Source organism: Neolamprologus brichardi, chromosome 3 (assembly GCF_056152115.1).
Source record: "Neolamprologus brichardi isolate AB-2024 chromosome 3, ASM5615211v1, whole genome shotgun sequence".
Lineage (NCBI taxonomy): Eukaryota > Metazoa > Chordata > Actinopteri > Cichliformes > Cichlidae > Neolamprologus > Neolamprologus brichardi.
In genome coordinates this window covers 22,326,950-22,340,464 of record NC_142106.1, presented here as the reverse complement: position 1 = coordinate 22,340,464, position 13,515 = coordinate 22,326,950, and the positions used below count along the sequence as shown (strand labels likewise).

The window sequence follows — 13,515 nt, the reverse complement described above, 5'->3', positions numbered from 1 at the left end:
CAAACACAATCAGTGTCTGATCCAAGCAGAGCCAAAGAGAGCTTAAAGGGGTAATCCATCACTCGTTCTCACATTGACACTACATAACTATTGGCCGACATATCAGAAGATCTCATTGTTTGAATCTAGCTAAACAGTAGTTTGTTTAGTTTGACATTTAACGTACATGAAAAAAATATACAGTGACTGGATACATCCACCAAGCACCTCGATTCTGAAGGATACCTGCAGTCCATTCTCATTCCCGCGGCACAATATACTGACGATTTGTCAAGTCCCGCAGCGTTCCTGAGGAATGCGAAAGGGGACCTTCCGGATTCTTATGCTACGCGCCGGGTTATGGATAAAATCCAGTACAATAACGCTCACAAGGTAGTACTCATTCCAGCCCTAACGCTAACCAGAACCTTATCCCAAACCTTAACCAGCACTTTAATCATTTTAGATAGTGTTTTCCAAAACTTAAGATTTAAGTAAAATGAAAGTACATATGTAGATTCATTCCAAATGGTTCTCATATTTCCTTTTTTTTTATCTTGTAATCTAGGGACGTCTTGGGTGCCTGGAAGTGTAATATATCGATGATTTGTCACCTAGCATAAAATACTATGCTTTGGGAGTAAGAACGTGTTAATACCTGCACACAGATCTGCTTCTGATATTTTGATGTGAATACCAACAAGAAGTCTACTAATATTCCTTATTTCAGTTTCATATGTTTGTGAAACATATTACCCCAAATGGTAGAGAATTTAAAAAATAAAATAAAATCGGGATCTAGATCAACTCCAGGGGTTAATCACTTCTGCAGAAAGGTTTTAGTCACCGTAGACTGTAAGATGTTGCAAAGACTGGCGATCTTGCAGAGGCACAATTTCAGAAACTATAGTTATATTAACACTAAGACTTTTCCCATCATGCTCCAGATTAAAATTTACCACAAAAAACATTGATCAATGGATCACATACAGAAGCAGGTTTTTGTGTTTCTACTGAAAAAACAAAAACAAAAAACAATACAAAAGTGTTGATTTAACTCGAGCATCAAGACCCTAACCCAAGACAGTATGAGCATTTATGTACATTAAAAATATAACTGTGACACTGAAACTGTTGGAAAACTACTTCAGAGTAAGATTGACATAAGATGTCCATAACTAATGATCTACTATACAGTCAAACAAACAAAAACTGAACGCATAAATTGAACCAACCACAAAGCTCTTTGTCAGAGGTAATTAACAGAGACACAAAACAGACAAACAAATGACTAAGACAACGGATTAATCATCAAAACTGATTTGTGTCAAATGACTAATCACTTTAATTGTTAAAAAGGAAAAAAAGGTCTCCTCGAATCTGTTCCGGCAACAAATATTCAGCTGCTGCTGTTATAATTACTCGTGATAATTAGGAGGATCTAAATTATTTTGTTGTCCTTTTGTCCCGACTCACACAAACATGTCGGTTTTCCCTCACAGAGGCGTGGAGCTCGGGCTGAAATGAACGTTTCACAATTGCTGACAAGCTGATGTTTCGCAATTAATTAAAATCTCAAGCTACAACTGGGCGCAATAATTGTTCCTTTGCTGCTGGATGTTCGTGTTGTGGAGCCACTGCTGTGTGTGTGTGTAAACTTAATGTTTAGTCTGACATTTCAAACAAAGCTTCCCGTCAGGAGGAAAAGGGAAACGCTTAAATAAAAGTGTGTGTTGGGGGGGGACGCAGCTTAATATGCAGGAAAAGCCGTTGGGTCCGCGGTGGCGTGCTAACGTGTGTGCGCACTCATAAAAACAACACACGCGCACGTTCTGCAGCTCCATCCGTCTCTTCTCACTTTTTTAATTTGTTTTTTTATTTCTTCTGTTATGTGCTCTCATATACACGCGCGCACGTGTCTGCATGAACACAGAAAAGCACAGTCTAGCCACACGTGCACGCCCGCCCCCCTAAACCCCCGCCCCCAAAAAACACTGCACAACATCCATCTCGCACAGGCAAAACGCACGAACGCGCAAGAACCGAGCCTTCGGAGACCAACACAAACTCTGCAGCCCTCCTCTCTCACACACGCGCGCGCGCACTCCCTCTACACCCCCTCTCTTTCCAGCATTAGTCAATAGAGTCAGGATACATAAACCACCCACCAGTCACCCAAAGCATCTCCCAGCCAAACCCTACCTCTCTCTCTCTCCCTGCAACAACACACATACAACCCGCAACAGCCTGAGCAAGAACAGGACAAGAACATTCAAATTCTTAAATTAAATCAGACCAAGTGCCCAGAATTCATAAAGACGCCACAGCACGAATTCAGGTAAGCAGCACATCCAGGTTGGCTTATCAGCACGTATAAAAGCAGCTCCAGCTCAAGTGTGAAGGTGTAATATAGTCAGAACATGTGGGAGGGATGGACGAGAACTGTGGCACAAATTCAGTCTTTCTTTGGGTTTAAAGCACATCTGACACACTCCAGTCTTTTTTTATTTTTACTTGTTGTTGTTGTTAAGACCAGGCGTGTGGAGGAAGATCTTAGTTGAGGACAAGCCGTATATAAAAGCTGTAAAAGTACCAGCTTTATTGGCCCTTCATTGCTGCTCTTGCTTATGTTAAAACTGACGCTCCAACACCATGGCCGACGTTTAATTTTGGGGAAACATGATAACAGGTACAGCCGAGCGCTGGCGCCGTTTCCAGGCAGCCCTTCAGTTATCTTGTTTATTTTTTAAAAACCGGCCACAGCTTCAGTCAATTAATCAATTACGGACGCTTACAGGTGTTAATTCGCGCTGTTTGCCGGTTTAAGCCGGATTTAGAAGAAGAAGAAAACAGTCAATGTTTGGTGGCTCTTACCTTTTTGTCCGGAGACCTTGTTTCTCCGTTGTTGTGGGGAAAATAATAAATAATAATAAAAAACGGCCGCTGCGCTCCTCCAAAATGAACGTTAACTCCCTTCTCCCTGAAGGTCTCGCGCACTTCACGTGCGGAGCTTTCTCACTCTCTGCGTTCTCTGCGCTTGTCTGTCCGTCTTTCTGTCTTTTCTTTTCTCGCGGGATTTCCTCCTCCACCTTCCAGCCGTCTTCTTGTGCTTCTTCTCCTTTTCTTCTTCTTCTCTGCTTCTTCTTCTTCCACCACTTTCTTCTTCAGCTCGTCCTCCTCGCGCCATCCGGACGAAGACGGAGCGGCTCGCGACGCTTGTGCTCGTGCTGCTGATGCTGCGCCTCCATCCTGACGCCGGCGGCTGCTTCAGCGGAAGATAGCAGAGATGCTCTCTCTCTCTCTGTGTGTGTCTGAAATCTAAATCCTGTAGCTACAGGTGATGATTTTTTTTTTAAATCCGAGATAGAGTTTTAGTGCAGCCCACGCGGTTGCTTGCAGGGTGTCTTGTTTCCACAGAGAGGCGTCGGTAACCGGTGACACGGACGAGATACCACTTCACGTCCTCTCGCTCTCTCTCGCTGTTGACCCCCATCAAATGAAATGGTATAGATCCACTCCATTTCCACTCCACTGCATTTGGAATAGGAACGCTCCTCTCTGTTTCTTTTTGATTTATATAGTTGTATTTTTCTTTTTTGTGACAGGCGTGTTTAATAAAGACTTTGCACGTTGATGTTTTCTACTCAGCTCAACAAATATTTGATATCCAGCACTTTAATCGTTATATTATGGAGTTGTTAAAACAGTGGTGCTTCAGCATTTCATTACACAGTTAAGGATCTTTATGCTTCTTTCGTTGCAAGGAATACTGAATTATCTTTACCCTGCATTTATTTGTGACGTTTCTGACAAATAAATGCAAACTAAAGGATGGATAGATAGATCAATAGACAGTTGCAATAATTTTTAAGCATGATAACTTCATAAAAGCACAACACAAGGGGAAAGCATGACATTTAAGTAAATCTGTCTGCCAATGAAATCGCTCTTTCTGCTTCTGAGAAAAGTGCATTTTCAACAGTATGTCTCAGTTTTTTCACATGATAAAGAAACATTGCTGAAGTAAATGAAAGAAATCTGTCAGCATGGCTGTTCGGGGTTAAATTATAAGCAATAAATGTGTAAAACTATAGAAAAAGTTCTGGTAGCTCGATGACTTGATTGTGTGGAATCTCTATAAAAAACACACATTTGGAGAGTCAACGGTGACAAAAAACAAATGAGTAGACTTCAGTTATTTGGTTGTTTTTTTTTGTCCGTGTAGTATGAAGGACTAGTATTAAAACACATTTTTAAAGTCCAAAATTTATGGCTTCGTTAGCATTTTCCAAAGCCCCCCAGTGGGCTGTATTGCCGGACTGATTCTGGTCCCCCGGGACTTATGTTTGACATCCTTGCTGTAGACTGATAAAAATCTGTGATGGTCTAAAATGTTACACAGAGGTGAAACTGAAATATGAGTATTACAGTCTTAATCCATGACATGTAATCTGCTACCCTGCACCATCTCTGTCAACAGGATGGATTTAATGTCGTGGATTTGTTTAGCAGTTGCACAGTTTAATCAGCTGCATTACTTTTGCTGTTCCTCCCCCTATAGTTTAAACATTAGTAGGCAACTAATAGGTGCCGGGAATCTGATCATTACTGACCCTTTTGAAGGTTGTTTTTTAATTTCTCTTCCATTTTAAATTTCTCTTCCATCCTTAGGACTAGCTGAAGTTTTCTATCTGATGCTGGACAGTGTTTAGAGACTTTCGTCCATGCTCTTCTTGCTAATTAGAGCTGTCAGTCATTGCCAGGGGGCGGGTCTCAAGTGCAGAGGCCAGCTAGAAATTTGAGGGTGCAGCTTGAATGCTAAGGAGGCTTTGAAGCAAAGGTCCAGTTAGACGTGCACTGAAATTAAACGGTGACCTCTTGTAGTTAATTAAGGGCACAGCAGCAGTCCCTTTTATGAACTACAGAAAATAGAGACTGATAAGTTTGAGAAGATAACTATTTTCATTTTATTTTATTTGAAACAAAACTGGTGCCTTGTTCATTTTCTGATGCCTAATGATCAACAGGTAAAGATTTACTGTGACGGACTGGCGACTTGTCCAGGATGTACCCCACCTCTTACCCTATGGCACCAGCTGATGGATGGTAAAGATTCACAACAAGAGGTTACAGGTGTGTGTAAAGTGTTATACTGCAGCTGGTTGTAATTTTCATGGTGACTGCTGTCCTGTCAGAGGTACACTAATGCCATAAAGCGGCTTGTAGTGCAAGAAGTTGTTAATACTTAAAGAGAATATATATTTTCTAATTACAAACCATTGAAACTGTAAAAAAAAATCCAGCAATATCTTTTAAAAAAATGTAAAGCACTAGTTAAAGACTTCAGGCTGAACCAAATCTGGTTCACTGGAGTTAGACAGGCGTCAGACAGGTGTACACACAGATTGCAGTTACACAAGACTGAGACAATCATATGTTCTCCCACCTTGATGTAAAATTGAAGCTAACCTTTATTGATTCCCTTAAAGGGATCCATTGTATTTAATAATATTTAATTTTAATTATTAGGAGCATTGAGCAAGCATTGTGCAGTTACCTTAGGATGTTTGGATGACTGTAAAGGTCAAATCTCAGACAGGAAACCAAAAAAGAACGGGAAGAACATGCAGACTTGGTATACACTTGCTGCGAAGTGATATTGTTTGCCACCTGGCCATGAGTTCTTATTGTTTTCAACAAGACTTGGTGTCCCATCAAGACTTAATATATTGATTGAAAACAACCCCAATTAACCAAAAAAGTTTGGATATTGTATGAAATATACATTAAAAAATGCAAGAAGACGTTCTCTCTCTTTTCTTTTTTAAAATCTTTAAATACAGCAGCACAGACCAGACTGATGTGAGACTACATTCTGTGGTGGTCTTGCAGAAGCACCTTGTTTGGCCTTGGGGTTTACCCAGAGTAAAGCTGACCTTACTCTAGCAGGTCTTAGCCACCACATTCTCTTTTGTCTCTACCATGAGGGGGGACAGAGAGACAAGCACCATAAAGTTAGAAATGCAACATGATTTCAGTGTCTTTTTATTCTGGGGAAACATTTGTCCTGTGCACACACAAAATGTGGACTTGAACTCTAAAAAGAAAACTGCTTCTTTAGAATTGACGTCATTGCCTTTGAAGACCAAAATGTAACAGTTCAGCTACTCCAAATACACTGATGTCGTACCAAATTCACTCCCTGTGCTCATCTCATCTGATGCTAAATGTTCCAAAAGGAAAGAATGAATACATTTGTGTGTGTGTGTGTGTGTGTGTGTGTGTGTGTGTGCATGGTAGCAAGTATAATCCATCATAATGCAGACACCTGGTGCCTCTGCCATTGCCCCTGCTTTTCCTGGACAGTGTGTGTGTGTGTTTGTTCTGCCCAGTGTGTGGGAGTCGGTATCCATGGGACGCCTGATTCAATTACTGGATCATCATGAAGAGATGAATGGAAAGATAGAGAGGGAAGGAAAGAGAGACAGGGAGGGAACAATTGTAGGAGGATAAGATGAAAAGAAGAAGAAGAGTTAGAAATAAGGCCTAGAAAGGAGAAAGGGGACAAAAAGGAGATGAGTGGAATTGAGTCTATCTGTGTGTGTGTGTGTGTGTGTGTGTGTGTGTTTGGGGGGGGCGTCACAGCGTGCGAGAAAATTGCTAGATGAAGGAATTGAAAATACATTAAAAGATGACGAAAGAACAAATTGAGGGGAAAGGACTGGAAGGAGGCCTAGACTAGTAGCAGAAAAGCTGGATGTATAACAGAGCCAGGTTGGGGGTTGGGGGGTTGGGGGTTGGGTGGGGGGGGGGGGGGGGTTTAAAAGTGAGAGATGGATAAAACAGTGGAAAGATATAAGAGCGGAGGGAGGAGAGAGACGGTTGTTCATCTCTACAAGTGTGTGACATTTTCCAGAATAGCGGCTCGTTTAAACCAAATCGTTGCGACGAGCAAGCAAGTAGAATCTGGCTCCGATAGATTACTCTGAGCTTAACCAGCACACACACACACACACACACACACACACACACACACACACACACACACACACACACACACACACACACACACACACACACACACACACACACACACACACTTTTAGGTATGCTACCATAAAAGCAGAAGGGCAGAAGGCAACCTGCATCTTTATAATAAATGGAGTAAGAAATATGTGTGTTTATAATTTTTCACTAATCCATCTCGGCTGTGTGACTTTATGACTCTTACTTTTTCTCAAACATGAAAAGACCAGCTTGCTGTTTAGAGGCCATATGGGGCAAACAATCTTATCACAAAAGCAATTTGTTCCCAAGAGACCCGGTTAACCTCGCTGTAATGGATAATCATTGGTGAACAAACTTACAGTATACACAGAAATTAACAGCTGATTCATCTGATAGTGATTCAGTCACCACATCTTTCCAGTCAGAGTGGTTTAGAGCCCATTACAATCATATGTTTTCCTGGACACTATGATATCATGTTATCATCATGATATCCAAACATATTTCCTGGGGTTGTTCAAGGAACGCACGTCATTGCTCCTGAAGTGTGTTACACAACGTAAAATCTGGGTAACAATTTGTGGTCAAATTGAGTAGCTGAGGCTATGGGGCACACCACAGAACCTTGCTTGATCTGATAAGGGTGATTTTTGCTGCAAAAGTTAGATGCGAGAGTCAGAGTTTGACATAAACGTGAAAACTCTGATCCATCCCCCCTTTACTAGTGGTTCAAGACAATCCAGGCTGCGTGATAAAGTTATCTGGGGGATATTTTATTGGCACACTTTGCTTCTGTGACCATGTGGTCACAAGCTTTAGGTGGTGACTGAAGAATGCAATCTTTCTCCACATGGTGGCTGGCCTTCCCCTCAGAGATAGGGTGACGAGTTCGGCCATCTGGGAGGGACTTAAAGTAGAGCCACTACTCTCTACACTGAAAGGAACCAGTTGAGGTTGTTTGGGCATCTGACAAGGACGCTTGGCGCCTCCTGGTTGACATGTTTCAGGTATGTCCCACCAAAAGAAGGCCACGGGGCAGACCCAGGACATGCTAGAGAGATTATATCTCTCAGCTGGCCTGAGGACACCCCTTACAGTAGCCTAAGCTAAGATCATCTAATGAAAATGGACGGAACGGATGGATACTTTGGTCGCCCTTATCACCTTTTAAATGCCACAGCTCTCTGGGTACTGTGTACATTATTGTGTCCATCCCTTACAAACCACAGTTTGCCATCTTCTGATGGCTGTTTGCAGCATGATGACACACTGCTAAGTTCAGATCATCTCAAACGGGTGTCTTGAATGGACTCTAAAGTCAATATGTGGTGGGTCAGGACATTCACATCATGGATTTGCAGCTGACAAATCTACAACAACTGTGTGATGCTGTCATGTTGAAATGGACTGCACCATGAGGAATTAACTTCCTAGGACCTGGTGTCCACATATGGGGACATCAGATTTTGGGTTGTCTAGACCACAATACTAAATTTTGCTCTTTCAAATGAGCCCTGTTGCTCAAAGGGGCAATTTGTTTTTTCTCATTTTGTTTTTGTACTTGGGAAAAATGCTGCTGTGTTCAGACACCAAATAAAGAGTTTTGCACATCATTACTGAATTGTGGCTTTATAGTTTTCTATTGAACACTATATAAAATCCCTAAATACACTCAGTCATTTCCTGTCTCTCTGTATGTCATGTGATCTCTTGGGCAAACTGTGCGGGGTTGTTCAATAATTACCGGGGGTTGCTGACATACTGGCCTCCTCTCCAGTCTCGGTGGCTCCAACTTCTGAACTTTGCCAACTATTGTAGTTCCTTCTCTACTCATCTCCCCCCCGGTTTGTCAAGGACAACACTGCCAACTCACTGTCATCAGACTGGGCCACCGCTGCCTGCAGCTTCCACTCTTAGCTCCCCCCGTTCCTTCTGTCTGACTCTCACCCTAAGACTAAACAGCTCTCCTCTAACTGCCTCCCAACCGTGGCTTCAGTGTTCCAGCTTTCACTGCGATCCATCTCTCTTCTCTTCTGTTCCTTCTCTGGCTCATCTCTCTTAAAGGGCTGCACTGACTTGGGGCAGCTCATTAAATTTAAAGTGAATTAACTACAATAACAAAAAAAGAGGAATTTTCACAATAAAAGCATACAAACAATTCCAATCCATTTACTAAAAGCACAGTAAATGAAATCACACAAAGCCATAAAAAACAACTTCATTTTGTGGAATATGAATCATTGTATGCATAAAAAAAGCACACAAAGAAATGCTGCTGTTTTGGCTGTTATATAATCTCAGTTTATTATACTTGATAAATAAATAAATAACAGACACTTCAAAGGGCTGTCAGTGTTGAGGCAGTTGAGTTGATCTCGAGGCAAGAATGAAGTATTTTGCTTGCATTAGTGCATCTTGGATAATTGGTTCCCCACATTGTTTTGATGTGCCAACTTCCCCTTGTTCATACACGCAGGTGTCAAACTGAATGTAACGTCAGCTCAGAGAAACTTCTGCCTTCAGCAGATAAAGGAGAAAACAACCTTTTAGTGTCAAATCACGTTGTCTTTGCTTTTTTTCCCCCCAAACTTTACTTGGAGAAGATTCTTTCCTTATCTCATTTGTAAAGCAGAGCCATAAGGGTGGATGCTGTACGGTATATATTTGCAAGCACACTGCACAATAACTGCGATATTAGTCCCTCTGTTTTCCCTTTAACCATCACTTTTTCTGACCCAATACAATTCATAGACTAGATAAATATCGGAGAAGAAACTCTTTCTTTTGCCCAAGTTGAGCCTGCACATTTGACGGGGATCATTAAAAAAGTATATCAATCTTTTTTCATCATAAAATCTGTTTTATCATTCTTTGAAGCTTCTACTTTGCAAACGTAGTGTCCGGTTACAGGTAAAAGTAATTAAAATTATGATTAACAGCTGATCTGGAGCATTGAATTACTGTTAAATCTCCTTCAGTTCTCATTGAATTTAAAAGATTCATGTGCAAAGAGTCAAGCACTTGATGCTTGGTAGATATAACGTTCAAGGTGTTCTTTAATCTTTCAAGGACTTGGTCCTGGGAACCCAGAGCCTAAAACATCCTTAATATAAGAGAATTAATTTAATTAATTAAGTTAATTAGTTCCTGTCAAAATTACTTTACAGGGTGAAAGGAGGAAGATTGCCTAAACTGAAACGTTTGCTCTCTTTCTAGTTGAGTTACCTTTAGCTTCACCTGCTGGTGAATCTCTTTATTGCACTACAGAAACAAAAGTACCAGTTAAACAGAACCTTGTTTTTATTTTATATCTTCCTTTTCTCCTTTTTCTGCATTAATTTTTTGTATTCACCTTAGATACATTTAGATTTTACTCGACACCCAGAAAACAAATGTGTCATCACATTCTGAGGGAAGTGAATTTAAAGGGATCTGTTTAGTGAAACTTCTGAAATTTGATTAAATAAAATAATTTATCTCACTTCAAAAAACGTCATGCAGGAAGATAAATCTAGAAGGACATCCTCCTTCACGCCTTTCTTAATCCCATTAATTTATGGCTTCTCCTCTTCTGTCTTTCCTACATCTCCTTGTCTCTTCCTTGTCCTCGTTTCGCTCTTTGTTTCATATTTCATTTCCTCAATAACATCTCCTCCTCCTGCCATCTCTTTCTTATTTTTCTCCATTGGTGGGAGGGTGAGGGTGGGGGGGGCATTAACCGTGACATTCTGGTTAAACTGGGAGATTTACCTCACTGTTTTGCTTTGCTCTAACAAGCAGCTAATTAGGCCTGCAAGTGCACGTGGCATGTACATGCACAAGTGTTTTGTTTATTCATTTGTGTGTGTGTGTGTCAAAAGGGTAGCTTTTATTGCTCTTGTCATGAAAACACCCAATTAAAGAGTGAAGATTTAGTACAGGAGAAACAAAGCCAAAAGCTTTAAAGGTGAAGAGACAGATGGATAGGAAATTAAATGTAGTGCTAAGGAATAATAATAATAATCATGATAGTAATAATAAATGAATGACACAGAGAGCTACGTTAAGCGCACACATCATTTCACCGACAATGAAAATGATTTTGGCATGGACAGACGGGAACATGGACCTGATTAAATCTCCACTGCAGCGATTATGCCATCATCATCATCACAGATCAGTCTAAAAGCAACAACAGCAATCTTAATCTGGCTGCACTTTTATACTGTAACACGACTCAGAGAGGACACGCTACCCATTTCATGCTCTTGTCAGTTTCTCTAAAATATAAACAATCTTTCCATTTCTACATCTGCCCTGATTTTCTGAGCACGTTTCAATTGTTTTATGTATAATCTGCAATTGATTACAAATCGCTGCAGCTTCTTTTTGATCAAACGTTGAAGTAATTTTTCAGAAAAACTCTGAAACTGTCACCAAACTTTAGCTGAAGTTCAACAAAAGAAGCACAGAACATTTCTGCACTGGCAAAGTCAGATTCCAAGTTTATTTAATCAGAAACCAGAAGTCGGAGATTTTATTTATTTATTTATTTTATTTTCGTATCGTTTAGCATCACTTCAAAAAGTGCCAGTGTCAGTCAGTGAAAATGCGCATAAATAAATGTTTGTTCGAGTTTGTGTTTTTTCCATCATATTTCATATACACACTTTTTTGAAAGATGTATACCCTAATATGGCCTCAATCTAAGCCCTTAAAGTGAAATGCGCTTAAAAAGAAAGTCACAGAAGTAAAAAACAAAAAAAAGAAAATATCATTTAATATCCTCCAATTACGCTCTAGGTATGAAAGTTTACGTTTACATGAAGTTTAATAGGTTCTTTAACTAGTGCTGATGTTACATTACCCACAGTTACCAGATTTATTCTGCTTATTGTAGAATAAGTTGCACATTTCAGCTGTCGTTCCAGTTCAAGCCTGTGTGATGCTCTCTGTATCAGTGTATACACATAATCTCCTTACTGAGTGGCCTCTGGGGTGTGTTCAAATAGTTGCAAGCTTGATATCTTCGGTAGAGGGCAGAGGTTAGAAGAAATGGCTCTTAACTCCATGAGGTCTTTACATAACACCATAAAGCTGGTCTCATGTGAATAGAAGACTTTGCAGGGAAAATTCAGCCGGCTGGAGGATTAGAAACATTTTTCTTTCTCTGTCTCTCGCTCTTCTCTTCCATCTTTTCTGTGTCACTTCTTCCCCTTTTTCAAAACTGCACTTCCTGTTCTGTCGTTTATCCTCCCACTCTTCCATCCTTTGTTCGGTCTCTGTCTCCCGGCGGAGTTGTTCTCAATGAAAAAGAAAAAAAAATCTAATTAGTGGATTACAACAAAGTCACCTTGCTATAATATTTCAGAGAGACACACACAGGCTTATGTCTATCTATGCACTTTGTCTCACAACTACATTTCAGCAAACAAAATACTTGTGGATTGTGTGATTTCAGACGTACGCCGATGGATGGAAAAGAAACAACAAAAAAAGAAAAGTTCAAATGAAGATTTAAGCCTATGCATATATCTCCTGGGTGTGCCCAATTCTTTCCAAGGATGTGTGAGAAAAGCTTTTTAAAGATAAGGTAAAGATGTGTGGTTTTCCAGGAACAGTCACTTTTACGATAATTCTCATTTTAATGTACTGTGCAGTTACTCAAATCTCCATAGAGTCATTTTATCTATTTTTTAGGTCATTATTTTGGTTTTCTGATCCAACCTATAAAAGCATAAAATGACAACCAAAGGCTGCTGTTTGATACTTTGTTTCATTGTTTATTTTTGTTTTCATGTTTGGTGTGGTAAACATTAAAAAAATACTTGATTTTGGTTGGACACACAATTTACTCAGGGTGAGGAAAGCATCCCAGTTTAAACACATTAAGAAGAGCACAGTTCAGCTCGATCCAATGGGCCAGTTACTGGTTGTGCTGGTTGCAGCATTCTCCTGAATGATAGGTGTCATCACTCAGACAAGCACTGATAAATGAGGAGAAGAAGTTAAAACCCAAATCAAGAAAGTTTTCCCCCAAATTTCTCCAACTGTTTCATTATTTCCCTCTATATAATTTACAATTTATTCATTTATTGTTTATCTGTGAACTTCTGTACTGTCACGTCATTCAAATGGCAGTAATAATCAGCGTGATTGTATTCTTGTGTCCTTGATCTGATTGCAAGGTTACAAAATGTGAGAGGTGCCCAAGTGGGCCAACGCCAAAGTGCCAGCTTGTGCCAGCAGATGTGACGTCATTTGTGTCGTACAGCGCTGTTTGTCGAGAGAACAGCAGCGTAAACAGACCATTAAAGTACTGCAAGCTCGCTTTCTGTGCGCACTTCTTCAAATGATCACTAGAGATCTCTTTACTTTGAAACTGAGGGGCAGATAGTAGCAGCTTTCACATGTTACTTCCTCTCATGTCAGGGGAGTGTACTGTCCTTAATGATGTTGTGGGTCCTCCTGATGTTCCTGGTGGTGTAAATATCCTGCTGAGGTTGGAAGGATGCTCCTGAGATGAACTGTACGGGCCATGCTTCCTTG

At 40.4% G+C, this 13,515-nt stretch overlaps 1 protein-coding gene across 1 annotated transcript in view; it reads right to left on the bottom strand.

Annotated features, from left to right (window-relative positions):
- Positions 1–3,264, bottom strand: part of trpc5a (transient receptor potential cation channel, subfamily C, member 5a) — a 196,283-nt gene extending 193,019 nt beyond the window's left edge. Inside the window, exon 1 of the mRNA XM_006803430.2 lies at positions 2,854–3,264. The gene's annotated coding sequence lies outside the window, so the exon portion shown is untranslated. The remainder of the gene's footprint in view (positions 1–2,853) is intronic.
- Positions 3,265–13,515: the final 10,251 nt, after the last annotated feature.